The sequence below is a fragment of the Girardinichthys multiradiatus genome, chromosome 4 (assembly GCF_021462225.1).
Source record: "Girardinichthys multiradiatus isolate DD_20200921_A chromosome 4, DD_fGirMul_XY1, whole genome shotgun sequence".
Lineage (NCBI taxonomy): Eukaryota > Metazoa > Chordata > Actinopteri > Cyprinodontiformes > Goodeidae > Girardinichthys > Girardinichthys multiradiatus.
The window spans coordinates 30,340,577-30,359,612 of record NC_061797.1 but is presented as its reverse complement, the minus strand read 5'-3'; the positions used below and the strand labels follow the sequence as shown (position 1 = coordinate 30,359,612).

The following is a 19,036-nucleotide window of genomic DNA, read 5'->3' as shown; positions in this document are numbered from 1 at the left end:
AGAGTGATGCTGAGCGAGACCACGGCTTTGTTTGGGTGGTGCTGCACACTGAGACTTTGCACATTTTCCCACATTGAACTTGCGTTAAAAAGTTTTTTTTTAATTACCTACCTTACAAAATAATGGAAAAGGCTAGACTGCTGAAAACAGGCATCAGCCCCAATGCAACTTTGCTTGAATGAGTATTGACTACAGATGAATTCACAAAAATGCAATGAAAAAGAAGTCACAAAATTGTAGATATGGACACTCAATAAACTACCGGTCAAAAATTTTAGATACAGTTTCTCACCTAATGGGTCTCAAAGGGCAACAAAACCATGAACAAACATGAAATTATATAGTAAACAAAAAGTGTGAAATAACTCTGAACAGTTTTATAGATTCTTCAAAATGGCTACCCTTTGCTTTGATGACTGCTTTGCTCTTTTGGCATTCTCTCCATGAGCTCCATGGAGGTGGTCACCTGAAATGGTTCTCCAAAGAGTCTTGAAAGAACTTCCCAGAGGTTCATTGAGAGACGGCCAGAGGTTAATATTTCCGTCATCACAGTAAAGGGCGGCTACTTTAAGGAATCTGAAATATAAAACATATTTAAAGGTTCTTTTACAACTTTTCATTTGTGTCATTTTCTTCGAGATAGACCTGACCCACATACAGAAGAACACTCAGAACAACTGAATCAATAAAAGGCCTTTTATTTAGAAGAAGTGAAACTGGAACGTGAACGGTAGAATCACCAACTGTATGAGAAGAGGGGAAGAGAACTGGTGAATACAAGAACTATAATGTTGCGGAATAAACGAGAACTAACTATGATTAACAGTTGAACGGCTTACTAGGTGAATGTAGTCAGGTCGCCAGGGGTAGTGGGAGTCGGGACCCACGTGTGCAGAGAAATCCAGATGATTTTACTTGAGCTGTAGAGTGAGTTCTGGTGAGTTCAGGAGTTAATTCAATGTTCAGGTACTTGCTTTGGAGGGTGGACAGGGTACGCTTCTGCCTTGGTTCAGGAGACAGAGGATAACAGGAAGCTGCCAGCTTGGTACTTGGAAACGAAATCCACCAAACATAGGTAATCTTGATCGTCCAGAAACCTCTGGAACCGAAGTTAAAATTCAACAAAGAATGATCAAAAGGTTCAGGTTTCTGCCTGCGAAGGAGCATAAACAACATCAGCTTAGAAACAAAGAACGAAGCATAGCTTAGAAGTGGCTGAGCTTGTTACCGCAGAAGGCAAACAATCTGGCATTGAAGTGCTGGCAGCCTCCTGCTTAAATACTCCTCCAATGCAATCATCAGATCAGTTGCCCCTGTCACCCAGCACACCTGAGAAACTCCAGCACCATCTGGAAACTGAAAACAAAAGTGCAGACAAAACACAAACGCACACACTGAACCCAAAACCCTGACAATTTGCTTCATTATTCCATGTGTTCATTCACTGTTTTGATGCCTTCAGTGAGAATCTATTTACAATGTAAATAGTTATAAACATTAAGAAAACAATTACATTAAAAAGTGGTTCTAAAACGTTTAACCAGGAATGTAAATGCTATGTATTTACCAGAAGTGGTCTTTAGGACTATTTATCACCATAAAACATAGTCATTAATTCTAGTTGCTATAGAAACTTTAGTAAGCAGGTGAACAATTATGCTGATAAGAAGTGAATACATGAATAAATGTAAGGGATTGTCCTACTGTTGTACAATGTTTTTAATTTAACTGTATTGCTTTTCAAATTGGAACTACAACACAAAACTTTAAAAAATTTGCAAACATCTATCCATTTTCAGTTCTCTGTATTCCTTTTTCCAGGTCCCTCCAGGTTGCAGCACAATACAATAACAATAACTTGGTTGCACCTTCCTGCTATGCTTTTGTGTACCCTGGCCTCTTCTCGACCTCTTCACATCCTCCTGTTTCTCCTCACTTCCTGACATTTTTCTGGTGATGATTTCAGTCGACACAGGGCTCAGTGTGGACACAGATAGATAGTCCTGTGTATCTGAAAACCACGTTGACCATTTTGCAGAAGGGTTTGAGGATGTGCACACACATCACTGGCCGTCAACAGCACTAAATAAACAGCCTCCTGCTCCTCAGAGGTGATGGCAAACACAGCTTCAGTGATGTGACCAGCACCCCTCACAGGGCAGCGTTTGTGTGCGGCCTAAGACAGGCCTTCCTGTCTAGACCTGTGGAGATAGGGTTAATGAAATTCTTAACGCTGTCTGAGTGTTGGCTATGGCATCCATTCTCGGCTCGTTCCTCCTGAAGCAGACCATCACACCTCTGGTTACACCTTTGTCTCCTCCATCCCACCCCTTCACTCTCTTTCCCTTCCACCCACTGCCTCCTGTTCCTACCTCTATAAACAATAGCACACTCTCATTGTAAGTCTGTGATTCTTCTCCCCTGTCTCTTATGCTTTCACGCATGCGCTCCATCTCTCCATGGAGGAGCACTGTTTATGAGACAGTCCAAGAATAAATAGTGGTCAGCAGTTCAGCTCTTTGGCTCTTGCAGCTCGGTAAATATGGATGACTGGACCCAGGCAAAGGGAAAATGTGTGAGAGTCTGAAACAGCGGCCGCACAGCTCTGCCAGCGAGAGCACCTGGATGGTGTTAATCACAGTTCAACATAAACAACACTTCAAAACAACTCTGCACACACATGACCAACTGCGCATGCAGCCAAGCTTTTTCCTTCACATGTCGGGACGCTGACATGTTAACCGTTAACCTGTAGAGCATATCTGTAGTGAAAGGTGATCTTATTTAATACAATAAATATAATTTATTAATGTGTAAATATATTTGCTCTTTCATGAGCACGGTAGAATGATAAACAAATGTAGAATTCTAACTTTATTTACAAGATTATGGTATTCCTCCTTCATGACGCTTTGGGGTAAAACATAGCTGCTGTCATGTTGACATCTGGATAAAACAGAACAAATCTGTCATCTGGAAGGCCATCGTGTTTGACAATATCATTAAACCTTCCGTTTTCTGAATCAAAAGCTCTGAAATACTCCTAAATACAAATCCATGTGCTAAGGATGAAATGGTTACCAATTTTAATAATAAAAAAATTATATCATTTCTCAAATTAAAATACCCTGACCTGTAAAGCTGTATTTAAATACTCATTTGAACTGGGGGTTCGTCCATCACATCCAGCACAGTGCTGGCCATTATGACCCTTTAATACCTTTCAGTTTTGGTCATTTCAAATCAATTGTTTTGGGTATGAAATGTTACAGTCTACTGTGGGATGTTTCATTCCTTTTGCTTTGATCACCCACTTCATATACATAAATAATATATTTTAGGCAGATGGGAATTTTGAGTTATTCTGGTGGGAGAAGTGTGTCACATTTTATAAACTGTGATTTGAATCAAATGAATGGGAATAGAGTGGAATATACATGTTTAAGATAATCTAACATTTATTTAAAATACATGTGAGATTCAAGCTAATTTATCTCTATCAGTCATATAAATGTGCTACACTGTTTAACAACACAGGAGCAAAGTAATTTGGGAACAGCAGCTGTGTCAAAACCTTTAAACATGGATGATGTCAAGTAATGTAAATGAGTAAAACTTGTTTTAATCAGAAATATGAAATAAACGTATTGAATGTATTCACAAATGAAAGAAATCCTATATAAAATTAGGTCAAATAAATAAACATAAGCTTGTAACAATACTTTTGGCATACTTTCCTCACATTTTTACAAACTAAAACAAAATTGATCTGAATACATTTGCACTCAGTAATGATTATACTAACTTTTCCTACCATTACGTGCTTACCATTTAAAAACCCCCTGTCTGGGACTGGGAATCTGACGGAAACTGCTATTTTTGAACTGACTCTGACAATCAGTACGCCGATGTTTTATACATTCATGCCCAAACAAAGACTTGCAGCCACATGCACATTTAAACTAAAGTGGACTGATTCCACCACAATGAACGTTTTTCACAGCAATTCGTTTTTGTAAACCAGAGCTTTTTAACCCGGTCTTGTGGCACTTGGCCATCCAGTAATTTATCTCTGTGGATTTTGGACTCATGCACACTGTCACTTAACATACAGCCTGCACCGTAATAAGTAAACACACGCTGTCAGACATCAGCCCAACAGCCAAATGTCTCCAACGCAGGGGGACTTTCAGTCTGACTCGAGCATCAAGCTGGGTCTGTTTGAGTGCTTGTCGAGCGAAGAGGAGCTCCACAATGACAACAGCCATGCTTTATTGCCCAGTGTCTGACCTGAGATAAACACGGGAGGAGGGGAAGGGGTTTTCTATGTGTCTCTGTATCAGTGTTTGTGCTCATCAGTCAAAAGAGAAAGATGTAATATCTGTTTAAAGCCTCTCGGTGAAGGCAGGCCACACAGCGGGCCTGCTGGTTATTTCATTTAATCTTTCACAATCTGGCTTCTCTCTCATAACTGTAATACTTAAAATTCTTTTGGAATGCATTAAAATTTCCATTCATATATCAACTTTTTACAATGACATAATACTGCAGAGTGACTTGCTCATGAAAAAGGGGATTTTTTAATCTTATTTATAGAAAATGATAAATCATTTAACAAATACACAGCTGTTCTCAGGCATAGTGAGATTCATTTCAGAAAGAAATTATGAAGATTTTAGAACCAAAGACTTTTTGTATGAGGCTTTTTTTATTTACTGTCAGTCACCCTGATCTGTGCGGCTATGTTGGATATTTTTTGTATGATATTTTTTAGAACAGTTGTTTTCATTCTGGTGTTAAAAGCCCACAGTCTGGCAGCCACATTTTCCAAGCTCTAACCGCAACAGACCAGGTCTTGGATTTTAACATAGGATCTAGTTTTAGCAGAGGAAGTTAAGCTGATGAAGTGAGACCAGTTTAACATTTGGAAGCATGTAGACACAGAGAATAAAGTATGATAGCAAGTTATAATAAGTTATAGTAATAGAAGAAATTACTTCATCTCTGAAGGAGTTTCAGAATAACGAATCATGTATCCCCCCCCCACCCCACCAGATGCAGTAGGCATTTTATTTTATGCCCTTTTACAGAGAAACTTGGAGTGAACTTGCAACCTAAATTTTATGGGAGGCACTGCAGTGGTCATTCTTCTCCTGTGGAGCCAGCTGGAGGAGCTTGACTCCCAGCCCATTACCGCTCAGTACAGCTGTGTTTCTGCCAGACAACAAACCTGATCCACAGCACTTTTCCAGCTCCCCCTGCCTCACTTTTTATCCTTCTCTGTGCAGAAGTGTGAGGCAGGATGAGCTAACCTGTCACGCTAAGAAACCGGTTAGCTCGATCCAAACCCTGATTTTCACGCAAGCAACCAACTCACACATGGCGACCTGTTTGGATGTGAGACCCCAGGTCTCCCCCTGTCAGCTCACATGTTGATTCACTCTGCAAGTGTTTAGCCATTTTAGCCTGATCTGCAAAAATCAAACCACTATGTGAACCTTGTGATTAGTGTCAAAAGTATTACAACGCCTTTCACTCAGAGGCTAGGTCTCAGTGCATTCCAGTCCTGCTGCACAGATCTCTGGTATGAAATACAAATAGTCTCCAATGAGGGAGAGAGGCAAAGGAGAGAAACAAGGTGGGGGTTATCAGGCACTTACATATTTTCCATGTCATTTTGAAGAACATATTGAAGAGCAACCTTTCTTCCAGCTTTTCTCCCTTGAGCACACGCACACACCCTAACACGTATTCAGTTGTAAAAATATTTCTCCATCGTCAAATGTTTGGGGGCTGTTTGGGAAACACAAGGCTTCCCAGTGGAGAGAGATCTGAAGAGTGGTCTGCTTTCGACTTGTTGCTCTGACAGACCTCCCTAAAACCCACCAACTGCCATTCACCTGTAAATGCCACCTCAATGCAAAAAGACAATATACCCACAGGACAAAAGGGACCTGCACCAGAGGCTTTTTGCCATAGCAAACACAGACTCTGACGCTGAACCACGGCCAGACAACTAACTGCTGTATCATTTTCACCACCCAAAAATGTCAAAACCAAGGAAAGGAAGGAGGAGGGATTGTAGGGTTACAGTACAATGGCAGTGGTGTCTGAGTGATGGGGAAGGGAAAGAAAAGACTTTCACCACACTGAGTGGGTGTCTGGGACAGGGAAGTGGCATGGTGGTTGTGCAGGGTTGTCTGCCTTTGACCCCTTTTAGTCATTTAATGAAATCGTAACATGCTGACAACTAAATAAAGTTGTCACTTCTTTTAACTTCATTCACGGGAGTAAAAAGTTTTATTCTTTAAATAACACATTACAAACAATTAAAAAAAGATTGACATAAAATGTTTTAGGTACAAAGTGACTGAATCTAAGTGGAGAGCAAGGAAAAGCATGAATATTGGTTACCTGGAGGGGTGGTCCATTGAGTAATTGAAGATGGACCTGTGATTAGGGGAGGCTGATGTGAGAAAGAAAGAAAGAAAGAAAGAAAGAAAGAAAGAAAGAAAGAAAGAAAGAAAGAAAGGTACATTCATTTCCTTTTCTCACTCCATGTTACTCAGTAATGTTTAAAGACACTTGTACACTTGTACTATATTTTATCACTTTCAACAGTACAGGTACCCGCAGTTACCTTTGCATCTCTGAGGAGGGCATGCATGAGTCCCTGGTCTTATAAGCAGCCACTTTCTAGGCCGTGGTGCTAATGCTTCTTTTCCCTGCAGAGCGTAAGCATCAAGAACTGGCAGTCAAACTAGAGCCACGTGGGGTTCAACAGGACTTTGTTTAGTTTGGACTGAAAAAGACAAAAAACTATCAATATCCAAGCTCACAAATCTAATAACAGGACTTGCAATATAAACGTTAAATAAAAATGGCAGTGCTACAACTAAGTAGAAAGATGACAAGATGACTTTTCCAACTAAATCCGAGCATCATCGACTCCTGAGTGTTCGGCTCTCTAAAGCAGAAGTATTAAGTACGGTAAAACTTTTCCATGCATACATACAGTGATAGGAAAAAATGCTTGCCCCCTGCTTGATTTCTGTCTGTTGAGGATTTCTTCGTAAACTCCACTTTGTCAAGCAGGTCTTATTTAACAGTTTCTTAGCTGAGAACAGGTGTAACACTAATCATGCCTGGGTGTGGCTTGAGAAAATGAACTCAGCTTTCCGAAGGTGTGATGCACAACATTTAACTTATGTTGCAATGAAGACTGGATATTTTTCCCCCTTCATAACAAACTACTTCATTTAAACACTGCATTTTCTGTTATCTTTATCTAACATTTAAATTTGCTTGCTGATCTGAAACATTTACTTGAGAAAAACATACAAAAAAACCAAGATGTCACAAAGGGGGCAAACACTTTTTCTCACCACTGTATATGATGTCATTATTTAGGTCACTTTTTGTTGTTCGGATGGAAAATCAGCTCATTCTGCCTGAGACTGGCTCAAATACAACAAGATTATGCATATGAAATACATCCCCGCTGAAAAGGTTTACATATTAAAATGATCTAATTAATTTATGTATACTGAGCTTTTAAAGATTACAGAGCCAAATCTGAAACACTGTCATAGAAAAAAGGTGGCTTTCTATCTTGTAGGGTTAGCATCCTCACTTGCTTCTTTAAACTGAGAAAGCACATACAACCACAGGCAGACATCATCTCTAAAGCAGACTGCTCTAAAGAATTATTGCATGTGACAACATTCAAATGTTTTTTTTTTTTTTAACAACCAGTGCCTCACCACTAACAGACCTCACCACATTTCACTAGATTGCAGGTGAGTAAAGTAACAGAAAACAGGTTATATAAAATAAATCTTAACAAGAGGAAATAAGCAACTAGGCCCAAACCTTAAGACAAAAAGCTGGAAGCTCTTCATAAGCAAAGCCAAAACACCTGAAACTCAATCAAAATCACGTCATCTGGAGCAAACGGTTCAGTGAACAACATTTCTGACCTCAGATTAAAATGGTAATGTAGCAATTTTCCCCTAAAGTCAAAGTAAGCATAATAATCTAAATTACAGCATCATAACTGAGATATGATATCATGTATCTCTTTTAGGGGTGGCTGCATAAAGGCAGAAGCCAAGAAGGAAGTTTGCGATAGGAGCAAATTGTTATGAGGAAGGAAATGTTTAAGTCCACAGGCAAGATAGCTGCTGATTCTGCCATAACTCTCCTCTCAAGACAATTTAAGGGAGAGTTAAAACTGTACCTCTTAGTGTTCTGAGAGTTTGGAGAAAAAACGTTGACTTAGGAAACAATGGTGATGTCTGGAGTTACAGAATAAAGATTTTCTACTTAATTTATATTTGTTTTGTCTTTGTTACAACTGAAAGTACTTGCTACAATTATGGCCAAACAGAGGGCCCTGTTAAATGACATTCAGTAACTGCAAAGGAATTAAGAAAACACCTAAAAAAAGGAACACGTTTAAAACTGTACTGGATTTGGATGAAGATAAGCTTGTGGAAGGTTTCTGCATGTTTTTTCTTTTGTTGATGGTCTATTAAAATTGTGTTTTTGTTTTTTGGAAATTAGCAAATTGCTGATGGGGAGTTTTCGCCCCCTGCTTGCTGCTGAGATTAGGGAGATGATTTCCTGCTTTTTGATGGGTGAGGGGCAGCAAAAGGAGGGGTTTTCTCGGGCTGCCATTCATGCAAGAACTACCACTGATTATGCCTCAGTTGTCTGCACAGGTCTAGTGCCTTTGCATGTTGTCATTCATTGAATGGAAATAGCAGGATGCAATAATTGTCAGCTTTCCATTTTATATAAGCAGCTTTAGGTTAATTAAAAAATCTTTATTGACATCACATCCAATCAAGCCCTTCTTTTAGTTGCTGAACAGCTTTTACCGTTGGGATTTTGAGGATTTATCTTTGGGTGGTCAGCTCCATGTTTTTGAGGTTGGAAGGCCTTTTTGGCATTACCCAAATGGCACTGCATTTTCTGTTATCTTTGACTAACATTTAAATTTGCTTGCTGATTGAAATTATTTGCTCCCTCCACAAATTCTTCATCATACTCGGGTAGGAATGCTGGCCTGGCTACTCTGAAACTTACTTTCAATCGGAAGAGACATGCTGGTAACAAGATTACTTTAAACCTAACTCTGCCAAAGGTATGACTAGTTTTAAACCTAAATGTATGTTTTCCCTGGGCTAACTATCTTTTAGGTGAAAGACTACTGTCTTCCCGTCACAGTGGAGACACTGAAGAGACAGACACTAAAGATTTTTTAGCCTGTATACACAGTTTACTTCAGATTTGTTTATTCACAACCAATCCATATATAGAAATATATAATTAAATTAGTCGAAATATGAACAGTAGTCAAATTCAGTTTCTCACCTTCTAGCTCCATGTTAGTCATAACACAGACAAATGTAGTTTATAATGCCAGTTAGTAAAAATATAACTACAAAAGTCAAGCTAATTCAACATTAATAGATTTAGGAATTTATTAAACATTTTTCACTCATTAATTTCTTAAATAACATCATTAAATAAAAAAGACAGAGACTGTGTAGTTCCTTCTCCTTTGCACATTAACTTTTAATGCTTTAACTTAACCTATTAATTTAGGTTCCAAAATGTATTTAAAACTGCATGAAAGTAAAAAATAAGTTAAATAAAGAGTGAAGTTTCAAATGACATTTAGTGAAAAAGCACTGGTTCAGTAATGGGGGGAAAAAAGCTTCTATGACTTTATCATCTTGACGGGACACATCTGTACCTCCACTGCCATGCCTTGCAATCACCAAATATGGACATTTTCATGCATTAACGTGAAGAGCGAATTTCTTTGCAATGGTTTACAAAGTTATCTCCACCCAAAACTAAGTCCCAAAACCCAAATTACCACATTATGTCAGAAGACCATTCTGTGAGCATATTGCTGCAAATCTGACTGGTATATTTAAATACTGACTAAAGAATATAAGCCATGTTATTAGGTCAATAAAACAAAGGTAGAATTAAAACAACTGAAACATTCATAATACTCTTATCTGTATTTTAATGTTATTTTAACTTGGGTAACAATTAAGGCAAATATATGCTGTTAAAATTGTTTTTAAATGTATTGTTTTAAAAGGAACATATGTAGAATCCACTTTTTTATCCTTTAAATACATTTTGTTGTGTACTTGGAGTCTGTAGGGGTGCAGAAAAGTTTATTTTAGTCTCTCCAGGTGCTGTGTAGATATCTTTATATTCTGTTAGCGTCATATTTCTCAATACATTTAGTTTTCTCTACTCTCTTACTCAACATTTCTTGAACTATTACGTCACAGTATTTTCTGTGTAACAACTAAACAAGGTCAAGGACTTCCGACTAACCACTTTCGCTTATCCGCCATGTTTATTTCTCCCTGCGATTTTGTAGGCCAAGCTCAAATATGCAGAAGCTGCAAAAGGATAAGTTCGGCTCGGTTGTTGAGTGTATAACCCACACAATTCATTGCATAGTCCCCCAGCATCAGAACCTCTTCGAAATGCCTGGGTATATTTTATTTTTCATGGAAATGTAACCACATCAGAGGATAGATTCCTCTTTGTGCGAATCACTTCAAGGACGAGCTCTTCAGCAACCTCCACCAGTATCAAGAGTAAATTGTGGAAAGACTTTATCTGATTCTTGGGTCAGGTTCGTGCTGTGTGCTGCTATTACTTCCCTGAGGACAGAACCGTACAGTTTTGCATTGTTTTCGCCATACTTGTCTTGTTTCTGCACCTCTAGATAACTCTATCTCTGCTATCAAACTACAAAAATGGCCAAACGGGTTAAACGCTCTTCGACCTGGAGGGGGGTGGGTGCGAAGTGCCTAATTAGCATTTTTTTTAAATACACCAGTTGCACCTCAGAACAGGGGTAAAAAAGGAGCCTGTGGAGCTACAATAACAAGGAATTCAGACCAAAGCATTGCAGTTCCACCTTATATAGTCCACAACTGAATAATTTAAATGTGAAAAGGAAGGATTTAAAAGCATTATATACCCCCAACCACAACCATTATGTTTACTCCAGGAACAAGTAGAATAAATGGGAATCCTCTAGCTTCTTACTGAAATCCAACATACCCCTCATTTTGCCCAATATTTTTGACAGCATATAATTTGATTTACTTATAGCTATACCATGGTACTTTACCCCAGGGTAACACATGCACATGTGGGCTGCAGTCCTGCAGTAGAGGGGTGACCCAGAGGGCCGGAGCTCCTCTCTCCATAAATTTAGTCTACACAAGCAAAAAACAACTGTTTCCACATCTGGACTAAACCACAATTGGTGTCATCAGCTCGGGCACTGATTCAACACACATATGCCTCTGTGCCATACTGTATATGAACAGGTCAAGTGGAAAATGGACTGTGGCAACAAAAGGCACAGTATATTAATAAAAATTTAGAGTATTACCTGGCTTCCAATTATATTTTTGAGACGCTTCAGTCTAGTTTTAAACCCCCCTGTAGCAAACAATAGTGTGCTTTAAACTCTGTAGTATGGTGGCTCTGCTGTTTTAGTGTTCTTAGACCTCACTGCTGCTGTTGACACAGTGGACTATGATATTATTTTACCTTCCCCCAAATCTGTGGGTATTAGGGGCACTGAACTCCAATGGTTCTGGTCATATTTGCCAAAAAGGAGCTTCTCTAATTATCTTGGCCAATATTCCTTATCAGCATCCAAGCTTAGATGTGGAGTGCTTATTTTAGGACCCAAAATCTTTTCATTCTAATTATTACCACTGAAATCAATAATGAGAATACATTATATCTTCTTTCATTTCTTGATGATGATCTGAACTGCTGATGATTTGCCTATTCAAGCTAATAGCTCTACCTCACTTCAGTCACTGCAAAACTGCCTTAGATATATTTAGTCTCAGAAGGTAGATACAATTCCTTAACTTAAAGAAAAATAAACTTTTATAAAATGATTGCATTTATACGGTCTAATGGTGCGTTCACACCGAACGCAGATTCTGCGAGAGGAGCGGCCGATTTACATGTTATCGCTATGTAGAGACACGTTAAGGAGAGGGATGGACGAGTTGAAAAATCTGAACTTTTTTCTAAATTCGTGTCGCGTCAACCAATCAGGGACTGGATGTGGCTGTGACGTAGGTTTGAAGGACCGCAGCGGAGAAGAAGCTGTTTTCAGTGTGCGGTAAGCCTGGGTTGTATGACTCAACTGACTAGCTGAGATTTATTTATTCACTGAAGACAGATGGACAGGCGAAAAATTTGCAGAATCCGCGTTCGGTGTGAACGCACCATTAGATGACTACAACAGTGCCATTAGCTCTTTTGCCTCTTTCTGCCAGTAATCAATAAAAATATTGCTGGTTTTAGTTTTGATAAAGATTCAAAAATTCACTGTCCAATTGTTTATTGTTAAACAAGTTACTTTTAATTTTATGAGGGGTCAAAGTAACAAAAATTAACTTAAAATTAATAGAAGGTGTGAAATACTAAACATGGTAAGAGTGTCATAAAAACTAACACGTGATTAATTTCGGCTTTGTAAAAATTTGAATCTGTGAATTTGGAGGTCATTAAAATGTTAACATGGTATTAATGTTATAAATATTTATGTTATCAAATTTAACCTTACCTGTTTTCATTCAGTGCCTTGATTTTGGCAGCTCCATTTTTACCACTTCAGTTTTATCATTCATCGTGTTCACAGTGTAATTTTTGTTACTTCCATTAGATCGGAATACGGCAGCAGCCCCGGTGCGACAGCAAAGTTTTATAGTCCGTGACCCACAATTTCCCATGATTCATTGGAGGTGTAATCGATTGGTCGAGCTCGGGCAGTAATGGTGGACAATGGTGGCAAAAAAATTGTGAATAAAAACGTAAATAATATGCTTCCTGTGACCCCCAATAAACTTTAGGATGTTTTTAGGATGTAGAATGTAGGTTTGTTGAACTCAAATATCTACTCGGTTTATTAAGATTCCACTTAATTAAAAATAAGAGGTTCGGCGTTTCTCAGCACCAGTTTGCTTCGGCAGCTGTCAGCTGACCAAGCAGTGATACCTCCCTCTTCTGGAGAACGTACCTGATTGCTGGCTCATCGTGTTAAAGAGAGACTGAGGTGGAGAGTCTGGAGACTCAACCTGTGCGCTCTTCACCTGTAACTCCCCGCGGTTCCACCCGATCGCCAACGATATCACTGCCGTACTATTGAAAATGCATGCGAATGGCTATGGACGACAAGAACTGCGCTGTCGTGCCGGGGCTGCTGCCATATTTTGATCAACCGGAAGTAACCAAAATTACACTGTAAACGCAATGAATTATAAAACTGAAGTGGTAAAAATGGAGCCACTAAAATCAAGGCAGAGAATGAAAACAAGCAACGTTACCATGTTATCATTGTAATGACCTCCAAATTCACAGATTCTAATTTTCACATAGGCAGAATTAATCAAATGTTGGTTTTTACAGCACTCACTTTCACCATGTTCAGTATTTCACAACTTCAATTCATTTCAAGTAAATTTTTGTTACCATTACCGCTCATATAATTTAATATGCTGGACTTTATATTCCACTTGTACTGCACTTTGCTGCCACTAAGATTGCTTCTTAAATCGTTAGTCTCAAAGCATAATTGCCTAAGTCAAATGACTTAGGCAATTATGCTTTGAGGCAATGAGGGATTTATGCTTTGACTTAGGCAATTACGTTATGAGGCTAACAAAATGTGATCTATTAAGGAATAAAATAATTTTCAAAAATGAAAACAGGTGCTTATAATTTTTAAGACCATAACATCTTTGTTTAATATTGAAAAAATGTGTCCATACGCATGTCTGTGAATTGACAAGGTATTGGGGTAATAAACAGATATGGAGCAGAACAGACTCTCGTGGTGCAGCTCCTAACCAACCAACCAACCGTTCACAGTTCACTTCACAGAGAACCCAGAAGTCCTGTTTCCCTTTATAGATTTTTGCTTCTCTGTCAGTCTCCCACACTCTCTGTCGTCCATTTATTTGTTTGTTTTGTCCCCTTTTCACATTTTGTCAATAACAATGAGAAACGCTGATGTACTTTAACTGGACTTTATGTGACAGATTAAGACATAGTGCATGATTGAGACGTTTAAGGAAAATAATACATGTTTTCAAACTTTGGTCTGATACCTCTTCATAAAACCCAGTGTGACTAATTGCCTTCACAAGTCACCTAAGTAGCAAACAAAATCTACCAGTGTATAATTTATTCTCAGTATAAAACCAGCTGTTCTATGAAGGCCTCAGAGGTTGTTTAGAGAAGATTAGGGAACAAACAGCATCATGAGGACCATGAAACGCAGCAGACAGGTCAGGGATAAAGTAGTGAAGAAGTTTAAATTAATCAAAGATCTGCAGCAAGACCTAAAAATTGATGTCTACAAACATAGTTTTTTTTGCAAAGAAGAATGGAAAACGTCTCCATATTGCAACAAAATGTGGTTTTACTAAGTATTCACTTAAAGAGACTAAACAAACTACATCGAGTTGTATTTCATTTGGCCCCTTACATTTTCTTACACATCCACATTTATTTCTGCAAACTTACAAACCTATGATATATTCTCAGCTGTGACAGATGAAACGTGGGAGTGAAGGAGCATCCACAATGCCACATGATGGAAAAATTCCAACAGCCTCACTCGGATGTCCCTTCTTCCTGCTATTCTATATGTGTCAACAGGCCTTCTGCAGAGGGTGCTTATGGGAGTCTTGATTTGTCTCACACACTCTTGTTTCATACAAGCACCTATCCACTGGAGTAACACACATGCTTTACACATTTACACACACACATCTAATGATGGATCCTTCGCAGTGTCTAGGTTTGGCTGACTTAGTCTGCGTGTCGCTGTCAACCATGGGAAACACGGCAGCGCAGGAGGGCTGTGGTCAGGGAGTGACGTGATGGGGCAGCATGTGTTTCCAGTGGAGAGATTCAACCATGCATACTGTCATGCTTAAAGACCTGTGGAGGAAATTCTCAGCACCCCTTGGCCTCTTCGTCTCGTGGGTTTTATAAGAGGTGTACTCCAGATGGCCAAACATGCACACTTTAATGTGTGGTATGTCATATTCAGTTCAAACTGGTAACCTTCAATCTTTACTCAATATCTGGCTTTCATTCTTTTAATTTTTAAGCTGAAAACACTTTAACAATCTGTTGGAGTAACAAAAACCCCGTTGATGATCAAGTTGCAGGAGCGATACGTTCAGTTCAACTGCAAACGTTAAGTGTTATCCCAGCATCTTTCTGAATATAAGCCTGTTATAAAAGCAACAGTCATTTACATTTAAAAGTAATGGTTGTTTTAATTGTTCCCCATCCACCACATGTAGGTTTCCTCTGACAGAAATTATAAATGGTGCCAGTTCTTAACGCAGTGTGACAATCCTTCACTCATTAAAGCCACACATCTTTCCATTCTTCCTCCTTTTTCTCTTTCCCTGTTGCATACATAGTGTTTATTTATCTCACTGTCTCTCACTCTTCTACACACCCAGCTTTTTGCGCTCTGACAAAAAAAAGACATTCTTTGAACCGTGGTGATTGCACTTCCTGAAGAAATTATGATTAAGCAGTGGCCTCTATAGAATGTAGTGTGGAATACACTTAATAAGTAGGACACTGTTCACGTGAGGCTCTGCAAGAAGTCTGCTGACATAGCAGAAATTGTCCAAGGTGTTGTCAGTAGGCAACACCTTGGACCAGATATTTTGAAATTTGAGATTCAAGTGTAAAGGCGTGAGCTATTTCATTACAGATGATGGCCCTAAGGAGCATAGCCCAACAACTAAACCACTAGGTTGCAGAAAACACACAAAATCACAGTAAAAGCTTTTATTTTGCCAGTGGGCTCCATGTGTTGCTGTTACATGCTCAGTGTGTCTCCAGTGTTGTTTTCCCTGCTTTTCTTCTACCTAATGCTATGACAGCAAAGAACTCAGCGATGGAGGAGAGCAGCTCCTTCCTGGAGCCCTCAGAGAAGGCTAAGGGATGATTAGAGAAAGTGCAAAGCTTTAGTGTGCAGCCTCATTCAAACAAGGCTGTTGTCTAAAGCCTTTGGTGTACCTTTGCTCTTCAGCGGTCTCAGGATTATTTGGATTACCGTATCTTTTGACTTTCTGCCCGTATTCAACAATTGTTAGTAGAAGGTGGATCTATAGACAAAGTGCATTCCAAACAGACAATTCTACAAAGTTAAGAAAAATGCATCAACTATTCTATCTGTTTGTATTCATCCATGCACATGCTCATAAAAATTAATATGGTTTTAAAGTATCCTCTTGCTCTTCCTGTTTTGTGAGCACCTACAGTTATGTAAGTTATGTACAAAATGGGAATGTGCGCAACTGGCTGAAGCAACAGAACATGCTTCCCGACAGTGTACCCATGTGTTTCTATCACAAGATGCTGTTTGTGAAGACAGAAACGACATGTATAAACTAGGTGTAACCCTCTAATATTCTGTACAGTGACAATGTTTTAGCACGTTTCCCGACGTTTTAGAGCACAGGAAGAAGCAAGAGTGTTTTTACCGGTTGCTTTTTAACTGCAAGTCTGTAGACAAAGACAATGAAGACAAAGATAGTGAAGTATAGGATGCCGGTGCTGCCTTAATTTATTTGTCTTTTGTGGTGTTATGGGCCAGGAACAAAACGGCCTATGATGGCGAGCACCCTGCGGTGTCTTCCTTTAAGTCATTGTGGGGGCAATTTCTACCTCCAAAAAACATCTTCTAATACCTCTCAAATGTCAAACAGGTATGTGTCCCACAGAAGATGTGTTTATTGTCATTAACAGTCATCGTTTTCATAGTTCAAGAAGGAAAAATGCCTTTTTATGCTGAAAATATTGTGGTTTTGAATGTGGTGCATGTTTTTCAAGGTGTGTAGGTTAGAATCTGTTATTCAGAAACTTGTCTCCACTTACACATTTCAAGATATAAATTAATAAATTAATTGTACATCCAGAGGTTCCAATGTATAGGTTTTCATTTAAATGTTTTTTTTTTATTTAGTCTTTTGAGTTTTATCTCCCACAATGATAGTTTAAATTTTGTACTTTGGTTTGTAGCTTTGTTGTTGTGCATTGTGAAACCTTTTTACTAAACTATGTGTTTGTTTTGTTGGTATATTTTGTTGATGATGGGTGTTTCCACGTAGGAGCCTTCAGATCCATGCACTTTGCAGTACATTTGAAAAATTTTTTAAAATTTTCAGCACATGGTTGGTTTGAGCAAAACAGAAAAACACATCCTTTAATATTCCTTCTTTTATATCATTGTTGCGTCTTCCAAAAATCATTTATTATACTTCACAACAAAGGTCTTCAGAACAAATACATACTGAAACCAGCTGTTTACTTCGATGGTCTGTGTTAAATCTTATTTGTGTAGGATGGGTGCTGCAAGACCCAGGAATCCCCTGCAGCTTTGGAGGAGGAAGAAGAAGAATGTGACCCTCAGAGGTCAGTGGTCCCCTCTCCCAGGTTACAGGGGCTCCTGCACTCGGGGTGGACAGGGGTCACAGGTCAGCAGGCTCGCTCATTCAGCTCTACGCTGGCGCCTGCCGGCACAGCCCTCAATTTGTAAAGCAGGAGAGGGTGACCCCAAAGGGCCTCTCTTGGCTTCCCTGGCCAAACATAGGTCTTAAACATTACCAGCCTCCCCCTGATGCTCCCCATCTTCCCATTAACTCCCTGCTCCAAAAACCAGGACCCATAAGTCTAATAGACACGCTCAACACCAGCCCATCCTTAATAAGAGGAATTACCCCGGCAGGGGCCAAACAGTGGGAAGAGGGGGGAAGCAGGTACGCTGTCATCTCTGCCTCATTACTTTGTGAGTTTACGTAGGATCATATGCTGCTTGCATTGTGCCACACGTGGACGCTTAACTCCTTGACCCGCTCTGTAAATAATTTGATCAAAGTTCCCTCTTCTTGCAAGATTTCAGGATTAAAGTATAAAAGTTCATTTGAGCTCTGTTTTAATCTTTCAGTTCATTTTTAACATATTTAAAACTACTTTTAACATATTTAGCCTCTTGTCGTGATAATGGTGATGCTAATCTTTGCAGGACTGCGCTGCGGAAAAAACATGAGAAACATTGAGCATATGATTGCCTGCTTCAGAGTGAGCTGCCAGTCTGTCTCTGTCCACTGATGAGACAGACTGAACTGATACTGACTGTTACAGAGAGGCCAATTATCCTGACCAATGAGGACAGGGCTTTGACAGCATAATTACAGGCAGCTTTGCCTTGCAGCGACCATATGCCTGGCTAAAGCCACCAGTCACCCAGAAGTCTGGAACAAGACTCAAGAGAAAAGTAGAGATGGGACAAGTGGGTTTGCCTCAATTAATTCATCAAGACCCAGTGTCCTGTCTTGTCCTATACTTCAGGGCTTCTCTATGTAGTGCTGTTAGCCTGAACTGGGGTCTGATTTGGCCCAGCTGGAGGAAGCGGGCTATCAAAGTTCAGTTGGTGCAGACAGAAGTAAAGTAAACAGCCGTGGTCACTGGGCAGGCCGTTAGCAGGCCTCGGACAGATGAGCAGGGGGCGGGAAGACCACACACATACACTTACAACTAGACCACACAGGGGCCGGAGCACAGAGGCCTATACACGCAAGCACACGCCCCATCGGCAGGGTTCCCCTATGGGCAAAAACACACTGCAGGTCAGAGCGGAGAGGCACGGAGAAACAACAGATTGGCACAGATCTGGGCCCAGGGAGTTTGACGAACCCTGAAATGGGCCTCTGCATGTGAGAAAAACCGGCTCACCCGACCTGCTGACTGCAGGCTTAATCCCTTTTCGACAGCAAAGCCATAAACACAAACAAGAAGAAAATCACAAGTATGCCGCTGTTTCCAAGCCAAATCTTAAAGTGCAGTTTAGAGAGTGTGTCTACCTCCATGTTGGAGACACATTTTCAGTTCTCTTGAAAAGCACATTTCCTGGGAGTCTATC

The 19,036-nt window shown here is 39.6% G+C and overlaps 1 long non-coding RNA gene across 2 annotated transcripts; it reads right to left on the bottom strand.

Moving 5' to 3' along the window:
* Positions 1–682: 682 nt before the first annotated feature.
* On the bottom strand, positions 683–13,265 carry LOC124867457. Of its 2 annotated transcripts, none has more exons than XR_007038063.1 (6): positions 12,647–13,265; positions 6,641–6,802; positions 6,415–6,466; positions 1,229–1,356; positions 840–1,153; positions 683–743 (listed from the first exon to the last, which is right to left on the bottom strand). It is a non-coding gene; the product is annotated as an uncharacterized LOC124867457 (long non-coding RNA). The 2 variants fall into 2 exon arrangements; XR_007038064.1 differs by having other exon boundaries at positions 6,641–6,725.
* Between the last annotated feature and the right edge of the window lie 5,771 nt (positions 13,266–19,036).